At 39.2% G+C, this 18,481-nt stretch overlaps 1 non-coding gene across 1 annotated transcript; it reads right to left on the bottom strand.

Moving 5' to 3' along the window:
* Positions 1 to 12,928: 12,928 nt before the first annotated feature.
* Positions 12,929 to 13,064, bottom strand: LOC123391961. Its single transcript, XR_006606640.1, has one exon. It is a non-coding gene; the product is annotated as a U4 spliceosomal RNA (small nuclear RNA).
* Positions 13,065 to 18,481: the final 5,417 nt, after the last annotated feature.

Here is an 18,481-nt window from a genome sequence, read left to right as displayed (position 1 = left end):
ATCTCCAAGCCTGTGAGTCGAAGATTTCCTTCCTCTAAAACCCAGTGGGATTCCCACCTAGTGGAAGGGGGCCATGAGGCAAGGCCACCAGCAACACCCTCATCAGACCTGACACATTCAATGTCGCTCCTCCCCCAGCTCTTTCACCATAAGAGCTGTTAGCAACATCTGAAACATCTTGCAACATCAAAGGAGAAGTACAAGGAAGGAAAAAACTTAGGAACAGAAACATTTTCCTGGTGTAACAGCCATCGAGTGGGAATTTTTATTTTCCCAGGAGTTAGTAACCCATCTTCTCCGGTCATGCCATCCCCTCCCATCTCACAAAAGTGGTGCCACCTTGTCAGCACCCATGCCTTCAGCACTCCCAAGACAAAGAGGGAAGGCAAAGGGGCCTGGCTGCCTTCCACTAGGTGGGAATCCCATTGAGTTTTAGAGGAAGGAAATCTCCTTCCACTCACAGGCGTGGGGATTGACTGGTTAAGATTTTGAAATCAGTAATTCAACATGAGGGCAAAGAGGCATTCAATACTCGCATGTCCTCAGGAGAGGCACTAACAACTGAATCAAGAACTTTTCCTCAAGACTGAGCTGGTGCTGCTCTCCCCAGATCTCAGGTCTACCTCACATCTTTCTGAGGGGTCAGAGGAAGAGAGAGGGAGGCCAGGGGAATCCACAGCCGAGTAAATACAGTGTTCATAGAGAGTCCTACTCCCCGCCCAAGTTCTTTTCCTACCCTGAGTGAAGAGGTAGAGATGCTGAAAGTATCAACCAAAGCCAGGCAACCGTAAACCCAGTGATACTCTTCTCTAAGGCAAGGGAACCCGGCGGTAAGGCTACAGGTGCTGCCCCCCACTGGCTGGTGGGATGCTGTGCAACCGCCTGTGAGCAGGTTGCAGGAGTCGTCTCTCTGGGAGGTATGGATCCTGATGAGGGCAGATGTGGAGGCATTCTCCCTTCCTGAGTCTGAGACCACTTTCTGCCTAGAGGGTGCTGAGGACAGGATGCTACAAGAATGGCCCTCACCATTTTCACAGAAGGGGGCTGTCTTGAGTAGGAAAAGATGGATGCAACACTTTCTCCATCAGAGTCCCAAGACAGAGAGTGAAGGATGCTGGTGCTTCTCATGGCTCCTGAGGAAGGACAGTGAAGAGGAAAAGTAGGCACTTGGAGGATCCTGTATCTTGGACATGAGAAGACACAGTGGCCTTTCTCACAGGAAGTTCTGAGGGTCTGAGTGGGTAGGAGTCAAGCAAAACACCAAACCAAGGAAACAGAGGTCACCAACAACACAGAACCAGATTTAGAAAGAACGAGTCAAAGGTGACACAGCATCATTGACCTTGCCATTTATCCTAGCCCATTTCCTTGCTTCCAGCACCAAAGACCAAGATCCAGCAAATGCAAGGCATGCAGGTGTCCTAGAATGAGACCTGCCTCTCCCCATTACCCCTGGAAGGGGTTGGAAAGGTGCCAGAACAACCCGCCTGCCTTCCCTGCCCTAAGCTCACTGATGCATGAGCCTGGCTAACTGAAGGCAGGGAAGGAGGTGAGATGTCAACTGGGTAGGAGATTGGAGACTTAAACTGGACTAACTTTGAAAAATAGAAACTGACCAGAAATCTATGTGATCTTTCCCAGATTTAATTAAGGCAAGAGAAAAAGAAAAATGGAATTTGGCAGAGCAAAGTGAAAGCTAAGAGTATTAGTTTGCTAGGGCTGTTGTGACAAAGGACCACAAACCAGGTGACATAAGACAAGAGAAACGTATTGTCTCACAATTCCGGAGGCCAGAAACCTGAAATCACTGCATCAGTAGGGCCATGTTTCCTCTGAAACCTAGAGGAGAGAGTTCTTCCTTGCCTCTTCTGGCTGCTGGTATTTGCCAGAAATCCTCAAGTGTTCTTTGACTTGAAGGACCATCACTCCAGCGTCCGTCTCCATCAGGACATGGCTGTCTTCAATGTTTTCCTTCTGTGCATGTCCGTCTGCCCAAATTTGTACGGTTTTGTGAGGACAGCAATCATGTTGGGTGACACCCACTCTCACAACCTCATCTTCAATAGGATTATGTCTGCAAAGACACTCTCTCTCTAAACATGGTCACATTAACAGCTACCAGAATTCAGATTTAAGATTTAAGAATTCAGATTTCAGCATATCTTTTTTTTTTTTTTTTTTTTTTTTTTTAGATACAATTCAACTCATAGCGCTGTGACTGGGAAGAAAAGTTTTACTGTCTACACACTATAATGTAATCAAAGCTTGATACCAGTTATTATATTGATGTTGCTTGATTAAAATCAGTCATGTTTGCTTTGAAGTATGTTACTTTTTTACTTGTAACGGTCTTCCCTTTCAATGGTGATTAGTTGGTCTTTTTACCACTTAGTTACCTTTGAAAGGATTTTTTGAGTGCATTAAAGTTTGCATCAGGCTTAATTTGCATGCCATTTACCAGTTGAATTTTTCACACTCCCATATTAATATTAATACAGCAATTTAGTACAATAAGTGTTAAGAGCTAGAGATTAAATTGTCATCATGAAGCAGAGAGCAAAACTGAAACATATTAAATATCTGGAATTTGGACCTAGAATGTCCAATGCTGTCCTAGAAGATTAAATAAATTCCTGATCAAAGGTAAAAGCTTATCCTCTTAAGCTATTGGAGATGACTACTAAGCATTCATGCTTATAGCTTCTGTAACTGGAAACCGAACTGGGTCCTTTTTTTATATATATGGATTTTAATTTTTGTTGATTTTGCAAGAAACTGACAAAATAAATGAAACCCCAGTTTAAAGAATCTTATAAATTGACATACCATACCTCTCATATATCCTGGAAACAGAATTCTAAGTCTGTGATTTTAAAAACTCTCGTCCTCTCATGGGGGGTGACATTCAAGCTTAAGTAAAGATTTCCTGTTTTGACAGTCTCCAGTAAAGTTCACTAAATTTGAGAATATGTTAGTGATTTTTCTTTCCTTTTTTTTTACAAAAGCCTCCCGCAATGGACATTCCTTTAGTTTTAAAGACTGAGCTCTTCTGTTCTTTCCAGAAGAACACCCACAAGCTAGACCTAATCCACATCCCTTGCTAAATTCTAATTCTGAGTCACAAGAATCTGACAGATCATGATGTCTCTGGTTGGTGTTGGACACCAAATATCCTGAAGCTTGGTTAATTAGATTCTAAATGGCTGGCTGTCTCTAAGGTCACCTTCATTCTTTTGGAATACATTGTGTATGGAATCAATGAGGCGTCAAGCTTCTAACCAAACAAATGGCCTGTAAAATCATAGTTGTATAAAAGCGAGACAGGCCACTGTTAGCCTATTTGTCTTCTTGACAAGTTATAGAGGTACAGCTTCAGTTCCCCATGTCAAATGTCAGTTAGCACAGGTATGTGTCACCAATCAAGGGACTCCAACAGACAGATGGTCGTGCTCACAAAGATTTATATAGAAAGATGTTCATAACAACATTATTTATAATGGCAAAAAATGACAGCACCTAAATGTCTAATAATAAATTATGGCCCCTTCCTGGGATGGAACAGCCTGAGACCATGGACAAGTTATCTTTGGAAAAAGATTTTAAAGGACATAATAAAAAGTGAAAAACAGGGCTACAATACTACCTATGATTCCAGCACCATAAATCGTGTGTGTATAAATGTTTTTTAAAACAACGATTGGAAAAACAAATCTCTAGAATATGGAGTCATTTTTATTTTCTTTTCTACATTTTTCTCCATTTTCTAGATCTTCTACAGCCAGCATGCATTTATTATGCCCATAATTGGGCATAAAAGTCATTCTAAAAATTTTCTCTTCTACTTAGGTGAAAAGATAGTTAATTCTGTATAGATATACTGGTGGCAAATTGGCTTTGAGGTTCAAGCCAGCCCCACGGGTCTAGACTTGCCTACATGAAGCGAGCGGTAGCTTTCAACTAAACATGTGAGCCCCATGTGCATTCATTTATTCATTCATTCATTCACAAGCATTTTCTGAGTAGTTGATAAGTCTCACAAGTTAGGTCAGTTATCAGGTAGAGATTTTGGAGGTACTTACAGTAGACTGGGAAGATTTTAAAGGTATACTTACACCAGTATTATACAAAATAGAAAGCAATGAGTTAGTACTAAAAAGTTACAGGTATAGATAACATCTTTACAGAATTAAAAAACTGGACAGTTAATAAAATAAAGTCAAGCATAACTTCTCAAAGTCTGGTAACAGTTGGAGACACTGAGCAGCTACTTGAACTTGGACAAACCTTTGAGACTCAGTTTCTTCATGTGAAAATGGGGCAATACCAGCCAACTGACTATAGCTTTTACACACACACACACACACACACACACACACACAAAACAGCTACTGGAGTCCAGACTGAAATGTATGTTTAACTACTTGAGTGATGTTGTTGTGATGATGATGATGATTTTATTACTGAACACCAATGGGGAAGAGTGGCTGACTTCACTCTTTATTTCCTATCATAGGAGGCATTTCTTCTGCTAACAGTCTTGTCATGAAGCTTGACTTATTAAGGAGCCATTGGCTTCCTTAGAGTGCTCAGAAAAGAGAAATGGCTGGAGGATCCAGACTCAGTGTCTAAGTTGAGAATAGGTGCTTGTTCACAGTGCTCACACCGGCATGACGATGGTCATCAACATCAGTGATAAAAGTTTTAGTTCTCTTCAGAATGAATTCCCCTTCATGCCAAACAAATGGAGATGGCCCAGTGTTTGCAGCTGAAAACCCAACAATCTATGATATCAAAGCAATGTGAGCAGAAGACCCAGGACTAGAACATGAAGAGGGAATCAGACTGGGTAGCTGGAAGCACACTCCAAGGATCCCTCACTTGAACCACTCTCCTAATCTGCAGTGACATAGTACAGTTGGAAAACCTGAAACATGATCCTTAATATGAGACCAGAATCTGTTGTCTTCCATGAAGCTGTATTTGTAATAAAGCCAGGATGTAGAGTACCACCATAACTGAAGCATTTCCATTTTGTTTATAACCGAAAACTAATTGTTACCTTGGGGCATGTCTCCCTTTCTCATGAAAAGCAGTGATACACACTGGTACATCTTTGCAGTTGTCAGAATTACTACTCACCAGTGTTGCTAGCTCTCCATCTCCTGGGAACCTGGTAGGATCATACTACCTGATCCCCCATGGACTAGGATGCCATGTAATTGGTGCGATATGTAGCTTCTGGACAAAACATGTCATTACTGACATTCCCCCCAGAGCTCCCCTTTCCTTGTGGCACACTGAAATGGTGGATGCTCCATCTGAGGCTCCATCCTGAATCCCTGAGTCATTAACATGAGCGGCATCTTCTATACGTCATCAAACTTCTATGGCTATGTGGCATGAGCAAAATATAAACTTATCTGAAATGGGAGGGTGGGGGTATTTGTTACTTCATACCTAGTCTACGTGTCTGGTATTAACTGTAACAAATGACATGATGATATTAGAAGCTGATCTCTTTCTTTCACTCCCTGAATTGAATTCCAGAACACTCCGTTCTCTACGTGCCACAGAAGGCAAAATAGAAATCACTATGGTAATTAGTAGTAAGTAGGTAGGCAAATAGGAATTGCTAAGTCTTGGAACATAGCCATTATTACTCCATGCTTGGGGAGAAATACAGAAACAAACTAAAATTAGGAAAGGAAAGTGATGATATTTAGTTCTTAAAAACATTCTTTTTTTTAATTTTATTTATTTATTGACACACAGAGAGAGAAAGATCACAAGTAGTCAGAGCAGCAGGCAGAGAGAAAGGGGGAAGCATGCTCCCTGCTGAGCAGAGAGCCTGATGCGGGGCTCCATTCCAGGACCCTGAGATCATGACCTGAGCTGAAGGCAGAGGCTCAACCCACTGAGCCACCCTGGCACCCCTCTTAAATACATTCTTAATTGCAAACATCATTTTATAGAGAAACTGAGGAGTAGAAAAAGTTACAAAGAAACTCCATTTTTTTGTTTTTGTTTTTGTTTTGCTTTAATTTTTTATTTCTTTTCAAAGTAACAGTATTCATTGTTTTTGCACCACACCCAGTGCTCCATGCAATCCACGCCCTCTCTAATATCCACCACCTGGTTCCCCCAACTTCCCACCCCCCACCCCTTCAAAACCCTCAGATTGTTTTTCAGAGTCCATAGTCTCTCATGGTTCACCTCCCCTTCCAATTTCCCTCAACTCCCTTCTCCTCTCCATCTTCCCTTGTCCTCCATGCTATTTGTTATGCTCCACAAATAAGTGAAATCAGATGATAATTGACTCTCTCTGCTTGACTTATTTCACTCAGCATAATCTCTTCCAGTCCCGTCCATGTTGCTATAAAAGTTGGGTATTCATCCTTTCTGATGGAGGCATAATACTCCACAGTGTATATGGACCACATCTTCCTTATCCATTCGTCCGTTGAAGGACATCTTGGTTCTTTCCGCAGTTTGGTGACCGTGGCCATTGCTGCTATAAACATTGGGGTACAGATGGCCCTTCTTTTCACTCCATCTGTATCTTTGAGGTAAATACCCAGTAGTGCAATTGCAGGGTCATAGGGAAGCTCTATTTTTAATTTCTTGAGGAATCTCCACACTGTTTTCCAAAGTGGCTGCACCAACTTGCATTCCCACCAACAGTGTAAGAGGGTTCACCTTTTTCCACATCCTCTCCAACACATGTTGTTTCCTGTCTTGCTAATTTTGGCCATTCTAACTGGTGTAAGGTGGTTTTAATTTGAATCTCCCTGATGGCTAATGATGATGAACATTTTTTCGTGTGTATGATAGCCATTTGTATGTCTTCATTGGAGAAGTGTCTGTTCATACCTTCTGCCCATTTTTTTTTTTAAGATTTTGTTTATTTATTTGACAGAGAGAGATCACAGTAGACAGAGAGGCAGGCAGAGAGAAGGAGAGAGGGAAGCAGGCTCCCTGCTGAGCAGAGAGCCCGACGTGGGACTCGATCCCAGGACCCTGAGATCATGACCTGAGCCGAAGGCAGCGGCTTAACCCACTGAGCCACCCAGGTGCCCCCTGCCCATTTTTTTTAATTGTCTGTTTTGTGTGTGTTGAGTTTGAGGAGTTCTTTATAGATCCTGGATATCAACATTTTGTATGTACTGTCATTTGCAAATATCTTCTCCCATTATGTGGGTTGCCTCTTTGTTTTGTTGACTGTTTCCTTTGCTGTGCAGAAGCTTTTGATGAAGTCCCCAAAGTTCATTTTCTCTTTTGTTTCCTTTACCTTTGGAGACATATCTTGAAAGAAGTTGCTGTGGCTGATATTGAAGAGGTTACTGCCTATGTTCTCCTCCAGGATTCTGATAGATTCCTGTCTCACATTGAGTTTTTTTATCCATTTTGAGTTTATCTTTGTGTACGGTGTAAGAGAATGGTCGAGTTCCATTCTTCTACATATAGCTGTCCAGTTTTCCCAGCACCATTTATTGAAGAGTCTGTCTTTTTTCCACTGTATATATTTTCCTGTTTTGCCAAAGATTATTTGCCCGTAGAGTTGAGGGTCCATATCTGGGCTCTCTACTCTGTTGCACTGGTCTATGTGTCCTGTTTTTATGCCAGTACCATGCTGTCTTGGTGATCACAGCTTTGTAGTAAAACTTGAAATCAGGTAACATGAAGCCCCCAGTTTTTTGTTTGTTTGTTTTTCAACATTTCCTAGTGATTTGGGGTCTCTTCTGATTCCATACAAATTCTAGGATTATTTGCTCCAGCTCTTTGAAAAATACCGGTGGAATTTTGATCGAAATGGCATTTGAAGTATAGATTGCTCTAGGCAGTATAGACATTTTAACAATGTTTATTCTTCCAATCCAAGAGCATGGAATGGTCTTCCATCTTTTTGTGTCTTCTTCAATTTCTTTCATGAGTATTCTGTAGTTCCTTGAGTACAGATCCTTTACCTCTTTGGTTAGGTTTATTCCCAGGTATCTTACGGTTCTTGGTGCTATAGTAAATGGAATCGATTCTCCAATTTCCCTTTCTGTATTTTCATTTTTAGTGTATAAGAAAGTCATTGATTTCTGTACATTGACTTTGTATCCTGCCACATTACTGAATTGCTGTATGAGTTCTAGTAGTTTGGGGGTGGAGTCTTTTGGGTTTTCCATATAAAGAATCATGTCATCAGTGAAGAGAGAGAGTTTGACTTCTTCACTGCCAATTTAGATTCATTTTATTTCTCTTTGTTGTCTGATTGCTGTTGCTAGGACTTCTAATACTATGTTGAACAAGAGTGGTGAGAGTGGGCATCCTTCTCGTGTTCCTGATCTCAGCAGGAAGGCTACAAGCTTTTTCCCATTGAAGAAGATATTTGCTGTGTGTCTTTCACAGATAGATTTTATGAAGTTCAGGAATGTTCCCTCTATCCCTATACTTTGAAGTGTTTTAATCAGGAATGGATGCTGGATTTTGTGAAATGCCTTTTCTGCATCAGTTGAGAGGACCATGTGGTTCTTCTCTCTTCTCTTATTAATTTGTTCTATCACATTAAAAACTCCATTTTTATATAGAGAGTTCACTTGCTAGGACTAAAAAGAAATATAAATGCAAAAACGGTGAACACTCTTATAAAAAAAATCCTTACTATATTTGGGAAATTTTTTAGAATCTCAGAAATGATAATTAGATTTTTAAACATTTACTATTTTAAACAGCTGCTTAAAGTTAATTAAATCTGCCTTATATTTCTTGATTACCAAATCATTCCTATTATATTTCACACCAATTGCTTATCAAAAACCGCATTCCAAATAACCTCAGGCACTTGCTAATGACGCAGATATACAAAAATGGATCCTTCATTCCAATTTCCAGGGCTTGGACATAACTTGAAATCTAACTAGTATATAGAAGCAGGTGTTATTTATTGTCCCTCTCCCCACAAAAATCTACCCATCCCCCTGCCAACAGCCGGCATTTCAGAAAAGGCTGGTTCTAGTCCTAACACCAGATCCAGAAAGTGTACCACAGTTGGTGTAAGTCCATCACTGTGGCTCCCTTTCTCATCCCGTGTGGTGTATACATGTGCCGTTGATACCAGATTGATGAATGAGTGGTGAGAAGCATCTTCCACAGGGTCTGAGAGAAGCAATGGCTCACTCTGCAGGAGTTCACAGAAAGTAATGGTCTCTTCTGGATGTTGCCATGTGTAAACCTAATGCTTGGAACTACTATAGCCATCCTGGCACCGTGAGTGGCTTTTCATTTGTAGTCTAGGCCAACATATGGAAAAGGCTCCAGTAGAGACACAGAAAGAACCATTTGTGGATTCCCTGTGAAATCATTGAGCCCCTGAATTACCTAACTAAGGAGCGTCCATTCTTCTGGTCTTGTTACAAAATAATAAATTTTCTCTATTGTTTAAGCTGTTTCGTGAGTTGAGTTTTCTGCTACCTTTCGCCAAAGGTATCCTGATTCAGAAATTAATCATGTTCTTGAGGTTTGTACTTTAACGATATTGATGGATTGGTAGCATGGGTTTTTATTTTAAAATGATTAAAAATTGTGGGTTTTTTTAAAATAAACTTTCCTCTCTTGGTTGAATGTACTTATTGTGCATCTAACAAAGGAAAGATGAACCTTCAGAAATGGAACCTAGTAAGACAACAATTTCACTTCATAATGAATCTCTTTGTTATTTCTTAGAAAGCCAAGATAACCTCTAAAGCTTCCCAAGTAACAAAAATTGTAGACTTATTGAGCACTCAATGTCATGCTTAATTCTCCGAGGGGAAAGGGAGACCTAAAGTTTATTAAGCCACAAGTAGGTGCCAGGCTCACCACATAACTATTTTTAGTTAGTCCTTCCAGATACTCTAAGAGACATAGGTGTTATTAGCCTCATTTAGAAATGAGGAAATTAAGGATCAGAGACCAGAACTGCTTGCCAAATTTCATACACCTTGTGAAAGGCAGACAGATGTCACACCTGGTCAGACTAACTTAAGAACTCAGGAGCAGGCAGAACAGTATTGATATAGATTCATTGATTTTCTAATTATACTGTGGTTATTGTCGTGATTATAAAGATGGCTGCATATTATTTGACATTCTTCCATTGAGATGTCAGTTCTAATTTCATACCCCTGAATTCTGGCAGGTTTCTGACTGCTTCCACTATTGAAGTAGACCAAAAGTGATATTATGTGCCTTCTGAGATTTCCCCCAAAAGAAAGCTTGAAGTTTTTACTTGATCCACAGAAACAGTTCCTCCTAGTGCCCTGACCTGCCATGATAGAAGCCAATGACGCTAAGGCCCCCATCCTGTGAGGAAACCCATGACCCATGAAGAGTCCTTGAAGAGGGGCCCTGGGCAACAGTTACAACTTAGCCCAGATTTTGAGATGTCCCCATCCAGACACCAGACATGAATGAAGAATGTTGAGTCTTTCTACTTGAGGTTTCAGACAGCATAAAACAGAGGGAAACCACCTCCATTGTTCTCACTCCAAATTCCTAACCCACGTAAGCCATAAGCAATATGCAATAGTGGTTGTTTTATACCATGAAGTTGGGGCTGGTTGGTTACACAGCGATCAACAACCAAAGTAGTTATGGGAGGGAATGTCTCTGTTCTCAGGAAATACACATGGAAGCATGTAGGAATAAAGTAATGACACCTCCTTCAGACACCTCCACAAACGTGGAGACATTGCTGGAACAATAAGAGATTTCCTGGTAGTGATTCCCAAACCTGGGAATCATCAAAATCATTTGGATATCATCAAAATCATTTGTATATCATCAAAATATTCAAAATATTTTTTAAAATATTGATTCCCAGATATTGTAATAGATATACTTGTGGGGAGGACAGCATAATGGATAGAGATGTTGAGTCACTATGTTACACACTTGAAAGTAATAAAACTTTGTGTGTCAACTATACTCAAACTTTAAAACATTTAGTAAAATAAAATATGGATTCCCAAATCTCAGCAGACCTACCCATTCCAGAACTTAGATGATAGCACACACTCAATAAAAACCCAATCAGTATGGACAGTGGGGTGGGTATATGCTATGGTGAGTGCTGTGAAATATGTAAGCCTGATGATTCACAGACCTGTACCCCTGGGGCAAATAATACATTATATATTAATAAAAATTACTTTTAAAAAAAGAAAAACAAAACAAACAAACAAACAAACACAATCCAATCAGGAGAACTGTTTCAGATCAGAGCTTAGGCAAGCAATTGAAATCAGGAATCGTTCTGTCCGCTCTGAGTCCGTGAACACTAACTCTAGCCTGGACGCTGTTCCTCACGGCTATCCTTCTACAGGCTTGAAGGCCTCCATTACCATTCCCAGGCTCCTGCTCCTACAATCAGACCACATGGCCACCTGCCCCTTCAGCTGCATGTTTGCTCCTTTTGACACCCTGCCCGTGCCCTCCAGTGTGGTGGACCGCACTTTATCCGTGAGTTCAGGAATTGCAGGTATCCACAGCCCCTGGTTAAGTGAAGTGTTTCAAGACTGTTTGCTGCTCTTGGACAGCGAGAATCGGAGGAAAAACAAAGAGAGAAAAACAGGAGTACTGACAGACTGACGTGAGAAACAGAAGAATGTGCCACGTGAAAGGGTGGGCAGCAGATCCCGTGATTCCAGAGATGATGCCTCCGCCACCTGTACCAAAATCGCTTCCCATGGCGCCACGCTAAGTGTTTGCAAATTATTTCCTGTGGTTTCCAAGGAGAGGAGCTGGGTCCAGAGTGTAAATCAACATATTGCCCTCTTCAGCCACAAAGTCTGGCTACAACAGCAACAAAAGTAGGCTAAACTAAGCAATGAAATTAATGCAAAGTTCATACACATTCTGTCATAGGCTCCTTGTCCCATGAAACCCACCCAAAATCAGTTCCCAGAAGGTGTTTTAAGTATTCTTGACCTGGAGTACTTGTTTAAATGACAACAACAGCAGAGTTAATAATAATATATTTAACATTTCCTAAGCATTTGCTGTATGCTTAAACATCTTATCTAAAGGATATTATAAGCTTTACTCATTATGTCTACTAAAATTGATCACAATATACATGAGGAAAGGAGCTATGATAAAAATCTCAGTATACCTTAAAATAACTGGCACAAAGCTATTTGTACAGCAAGTGATCAAAATATATTTAATTGTTTAAAATAAAAACATAAGAGAAATAAGGAATTTATTGGATTAGAGGCATACATTTGGGAGTTATCTACCAAGGACACACAAAAAACTATCTAAGTAAATAATTTCCCTCAGAGAACAAAGCCCAATTTTCTTTTTTTGAATTATTCATTCACTCATTCATTTCAGTACTTATTTATTCATTCAATTGAGAGCGTCCTAAAAGCACTATTAGGGACAAACATGATTCTGATTCTCATGGAGCATAAATTATTATGAAAGGGACAAAGCTAAGTTATGAATTACTAATAAATAAGTTATTACAGACCACAATGACAACTGAGGAGATGTAAGAGGTCGAGGACACGTGAAGTCTTAGGGGGAAAGGAGCAGAAAGTGTGAATAGCCCATGTAAAGAGGTGGGGTGAGAGTCTGGAGGGGAGCTGAGAAAGATTCTGGAGCTTCTCCAAAAAATGAAGCTCATTTGACTTTTACTTTCAGGGAGGTTGGAGACCAACACGCTGCTGAAAAGCAAAGGAAAAAGCTAAAACATTTAAAAATCATATATTAAGGCATATGGGGCATCTGGGTGGCTCAGTGGGTTAAGCCTCTGCCTTCGGCTCGGCTCATGATCCCAGGGTCCTGGGTTTGAGCCCCGCATCTGGCTCTCTCCTCAGTGGGGAGCCTGCTTCCCTTCCCCTCTCTCTGCCTGCCTCTCTGCCTGCTTGTGATCTCTGTCAAATAAATAAATAAAATCTTTTTTTTAAAATATCATATATTAAGGCATAAAAGGGCTCTAGAACAACAATGACCAAAGGGGATAACGTTTTAATTAGCAATAATCGCGCCTCGGATAAACCTCATTGGCTACGATACTGCCACTGGGCAAAGCTTGGGGACAACGTTTTAGAGAAGGCAATCTTACAGAGTGAGCTGAGGCTCTCCTCTGTCCCCGGGGGCACATGCTGACCTTGTATGTCAGCTAGAAAGGGACCAACAGTCAGGCTGGGCACAGGCAGGGCTCACTGTTGGGGGACAGAGAAACCAGTGGGGATCTTTCGGTTGAGCAGGATGCTGGTGTTAAAACTGGAGAAGTGAATGGTCTCAGGCACATGGCCACTTCCTCTCTCAAAGCACAGACTGGGATTGTGGTAGGAAATAAGGAGAGAAGGAGCTTCATTCAAGGTAGAATCATTAGGACTTGCTGATTGTTTGAATATAATCAATCAGAGAAAGACACTCAGATTCTAACTTGAGCAAAATTGGATGGAATGATAGCAGAATGGGTTAGGGTGTTGAGGGAAGTTCAGAGGCTTTCCTGAGGTTACCAACTCGTTGGTAGCAAAACAAGGACTAGAATCCAAGTTTCCTGCCACTCATTCCAGTACTCTATATCATACTAAGTTAACTTTTCTTTAGGAATTCCTGTCAATAGTATTACATCTGCATCACACAGACACTACATAGATCTATTTCGTGCTTAGGAGCCCAATTTTCAGGAGCAGTCAAATATTAATTTTGAGGCTTTAAACAAGGGCAGCAAATGCAAATGCCTTCAAAGCCAGGAAGTGAAAGATGGGTGAGAATCAAGCTTTATGATCAAGAGAATGGGAAGGAGGGCCCTTTTGATGCACTCACAGGGTTCATCACCCCTAAATGCATTCAGAGTTGATTTTAAAAATATTTTTAATCGCTTGCCTGCCAATTAGGACACATTTATATGCAGTGTACCAAATCCTGCTAATGAGATGCAAATATGTTTGCTAACACCCATTAAAAAGAAACAACAGGCCGAAAATAGAGTCATTTTTCTTCTGCTAATAACTTCCTTGTCCTGTACCACTTCTGCCTATAATTTTGCACAACATTTTATTTGTCAGATGAGATGCTGCCTGATCCATGAAGCTTTGAATAAAACCAATTAGATCTTTAAATATACTTGTTGAAATTTTTTCTTTAACATACCTTATTTTGCCTTTGAGCATAACCAAAAGATAAGCAAGTTTGTTCAAGGACTCTACTGTGGTTCAGCCACTTAATGAAAGTGGCAATGTGTTTCTAATTGCAAAAATATTTATATGTGAAATAGAAGTCAAAATTTTATTCCATAAACAAAGGGCCAAAAGAATGCCATGCTTAGGGACTCCTGGGCTGCTCGGTCAGTTAAGTTCCGAGTCTTGATTTTAGCTCCGGTCATGATCTCAGGGTCATGAGGTAGAACCCTACGATCTCAGGGTTATGAGGTAAAGCACTACATGCTGAGCATGGAGCCCACCTGAGATTCTCTGTCTCCTCTCCCTCTGCCCCTCCCCCATATCCACCTCCCCCCACTCCCTTGTGTACTCCCTTTAAAAAAAAAAAAAAAAAAAAAACAGGAAGGCCAATGATGATGAAATACTGTGATCCAGGAATTATAGCTAATCCAACCTTTCACAAATAAAATCCAAATAAATTAATTGGATTATCTTGACTGATACATTTATTGTTCCCTTGAGATCCATGTCAGGAACCCTCAACCTCATTACCCAAGGAACAGACAACAGAAAGAGGAAGAAAAGGATGACCACAAAGTAGAAGCTTCCAGTGATGTATGAACATGTGGGTATTCAACAAAAACCAATGGGAAAAAAATGGTTTCATAGAAAGAACTATTTTGTTTCTGTTTCCAGAAATTGCTTAATGCTTAAAGAAAATATTTATTTTGTTTATGTTTCATCTGGGAAGCCATTCAGCTTAAATTTTTCTTGGCAGTTTTGTAATTTATAAATGCATTAATATAGAATCAAATTTGGCAGGATATCAGTATAATGCACTTTTGACAAATTCCCTGATAGTCTTTTATATGCTTAATTTTTGAAAATGTATTTAATGAAAGGATAAAGATCCATCCATTATGTAACCCACAAAACAAAAGAGTTAAATAAGAATGAAATATCTTGAAAACATATGACCCATAGGACAGTCATATCAAGTTAACATCTCAGATATCTTACTATCATTTTTGTATCTACGATTTTTGTAACATTTCATTTATTTATTTACTTTTGACTCTCAAAGTATCTGTTGTAACTTTATTTATTTACTTCCCTACTTCTTCATAAAGGTAGACAATTTGGTTAATCTATTTCTTCCCGTATTTTGTTATAAACAACACTTTAATGAGACTATGTGAAGATGACTGTTTCTTTCCACCTGCTGACAAAAAAATGGACATCAAAAATATTGTTGTGCATGTAGAATATCAATTGTTGACTTTGCAACAGTTCATAGGAAAAAATCTGAGGCTTTTAGGTGATGGCAATCTTAATGTGAGCCAACACTGTAATCATTACTCCGTTTCTGCAGTTACCATTGTTACCATTGATAATAATTACACTTCTTCTAATCAAGGTAGTATTATAAGATTACCCATTAAATAAAAACTTCATTATAAATGCATAACAGTGATAAACAAATTTTTTGCATATATTTTTAAAGTTGTATTTGTGCTTAAACTGATCTTAACCAGATATTCATGAACCAGAAAAAGAATTAAGTCTGGATTAGGCCTGAATACCTACTGAACTTCAGGATAGAACCAGAACAAATATCTAGATCAATTTCTAGATGGCTGATTAGAAACTATAATACCGCATACATTTTAGACAACTAGAGTCTAAATGAATACAGAGATGAGCAAAGAAGTCTTGCCATGAGCAAAGTCTTTTTTTAAAAAGCTCACCCTATATAGAGAGAGCAACTACATTTGAGATTCCAAACTTGGGTCAAGCTAACCTGCTGGCTTAGAAAATAAATCTTTGCTATTCTCCCAGCATAATAGATCCATGTTATCAAAATAAGGTCTGGTTCCACAATGAGGATTCCAGCATACGGGTAAAGGCAAGTGTGAAATACTAAGAAAGAGACATGTGCATAGCAAAAGAGAAAGAAAACACAGACAAATATATGTACTTATACACATAAATCCTACACAAGAGAAACTTACAAATAAAAATTCCAAAACACATGAGAGGATGTGAAGCAAGGGGAACCATCTTATACTGTTGATTGGGAATGCAAACTGGTGCAGCCACTCTGGAACACAGTATGGAGGGTCCTCAAAACATTAAAAATAGAACTTCCTCATGACCCAGCAATTGCACTACTAAGGATTTATCCAAAGGATACAAAAATGCTGATTCAAAGGGGGATATGCACCCCAATGTTTATAACAGCATTCCCAACAATAGTCAAATTTTGGAAAGAGCCCAAATGTCCACCAACTGATGAATGAATAAAGAAGGGGTGTGTGTGTATGTGTGGTGTGGTGTGGTGTGTGTGTGTATAATGGAATATTAATTAACCATCAAAAAGAATGATATCCTGTCATTTAAGATGACATGGATGGAACTAGAGGATATTATGCTAAGTGAAACAAGTCAGAGAAAAACAAATACCATATGATTTCACTCATGTGGAATTTAAGAAACAAAACAGATGAACATAGGGAAAGGGAAAGAAAAATAAGATTAAAAACAGAGAGGGAGGCAAATGATAAGAGACTCTTAACTAGAGAGAATGAACTGAGGGTTGTTGGAGGCGAGGGGGGGATGAGCCAAATGGTTGATGGGCATTAAGGAGGGTACTTGTGATGAGCACTGGGTGTTGTGTGTAAGTCAGGAACTACTAAATTCTGCTCCTGAAAATGATAGTATGCTATATGTTAAGTAACATGAATTTAAATAAAAATCTGGAAAAACTAGTAAAAAAAAAAAAAAGATATACAGATGGCAAGTAAGCATATGAAAAGATACTCCACATAATGTATCATCAAGGAAATGCAAATTAAAACAAGATAGCACTACATACCTATTAGAATGGCCCAAATCCAGAACACTGATGACACCAAATGCCGGCAAGGATATAGAGCAAGAGGAACTCTCATTCATTGCTGGTGGGAATACAAATTGGCACAGCCACTTGGGAAGATGGTTTGGCAGTTTATTACAAAGCTAAACATATGCTTCCTATACACAATCCAGCAATCTCAAAGGAGTTAAAAATTTATGTCCATGCAAAATTCTGCACACAGGTGTTTATAGCAGCTTTATGCATAACTGCCAAAACCTGGAAGCAATCAAGATGTCCTTCAGTAGGCAAATTGACAAATCAAAGAAGTGGAAACAGTGAAAGAAGCCAATCTGAAAAGGCTCCACACTGTATATTTTCCAACAACATGACATTCTGGAAAGGACAAAACTATAGACACAGTGGAAGGATCAGTGGCTACTGGGATCAGGGGAGTGGGAAGGTAGATGAACAGGCAGAGCACATTTTTAGAGAAGTAAAAATACTCTGTATGGTATTATAATGATAGGCCCATGCTATCACACATTTGTCCAAACCCATAGAATATGCAACACTAAGGTGACTCTAAGGTAAACTGGGTAGATTTGGGCGATTAAACATCAATGTAAATATATCCTTGGTTTTAAAAAAAATTAAATTAAATAAAAAGCATACATAAGAAAAATAAATATCATAAAGCTCACAAAACAGGAGGCATTACTTTGATATTATCCAAAATAATATCAAATATTAAAAGATTCTAAGGACTTTAAAATCTCCATAGAAAAAAATTTTTTAAAAATCTCCATAGAGATGAAGAGGAGAAGAAGCAGGAGGATAGTAATATTAGTAACAATATCAACAACAAAATAATAGCTGCTCAGAAATACTGAGCACTTCTGTCACTATTCTAAAGTGGACTTTACTACAGCAAATCAATGAGAAAAATAAAGGGGGAAATTGCCATTTTTACCTGACCCCCCATTAACCCAATAAAAGGTCTGCTTAACTTCTCAACCTCTTGACTTCAGATTCCTCAAATACCTCAAGAGGGGAAAAAGAAAAAAAAAGATTATACCAAATGCTGAACATTCTTCTGTGAACTCCTACTTTCTCCCCTGAGGCTTGCTCTCATATCTATAAGGCAAAATCAATAAATAATAAATAATTAGGTAGCAAAAACAGGAAGACGTGAATCACAGTAAATAGGGCTAGAGGAAAACTTATAAAAATGAAAAATACAATCACAAATAAGAAAAAACAGACTAAGTATCAAACTGATGAGAGAATTGGCAAATCGGAGGACAGGAGTTAAGAATTTACCTAGAACAAAATGTGGAGCATAACAAAAAATAAAAACTTTAAAAATATTGTATACAGAGAATAGCTCCTGACACAATATTAACAGATAAGAAGCTCTGACATGTACCTAATAATTGTTCTAAAATCGAAGAATAGAGAACATGGCTAATGATTTCCCCGA

Source organism: Mustela putorius, unplaced genomic scaffold (genome assembly GCF_011764305.1).
Source record: "Mustela putorius furo isolate JIRA1106 unplaced genomic scaffold, ASM1176430v1.1 tig00000407_pilon_pilon_pilon, whole genome shotgun sequence".
In the NCBI taxonomy this organism is placed as follows: domain Eukaryota; kingdom Metazoa; phylum Chordata; class Mammalia; order Carnivora; family Mustelidae; genus Mustela; species Mustela putorius.
The sequence above is the reverse complement of the archived record's forward strand: the minus strand, read 5'-3'. Positions and strand labels throughout refer to the sequence as shown.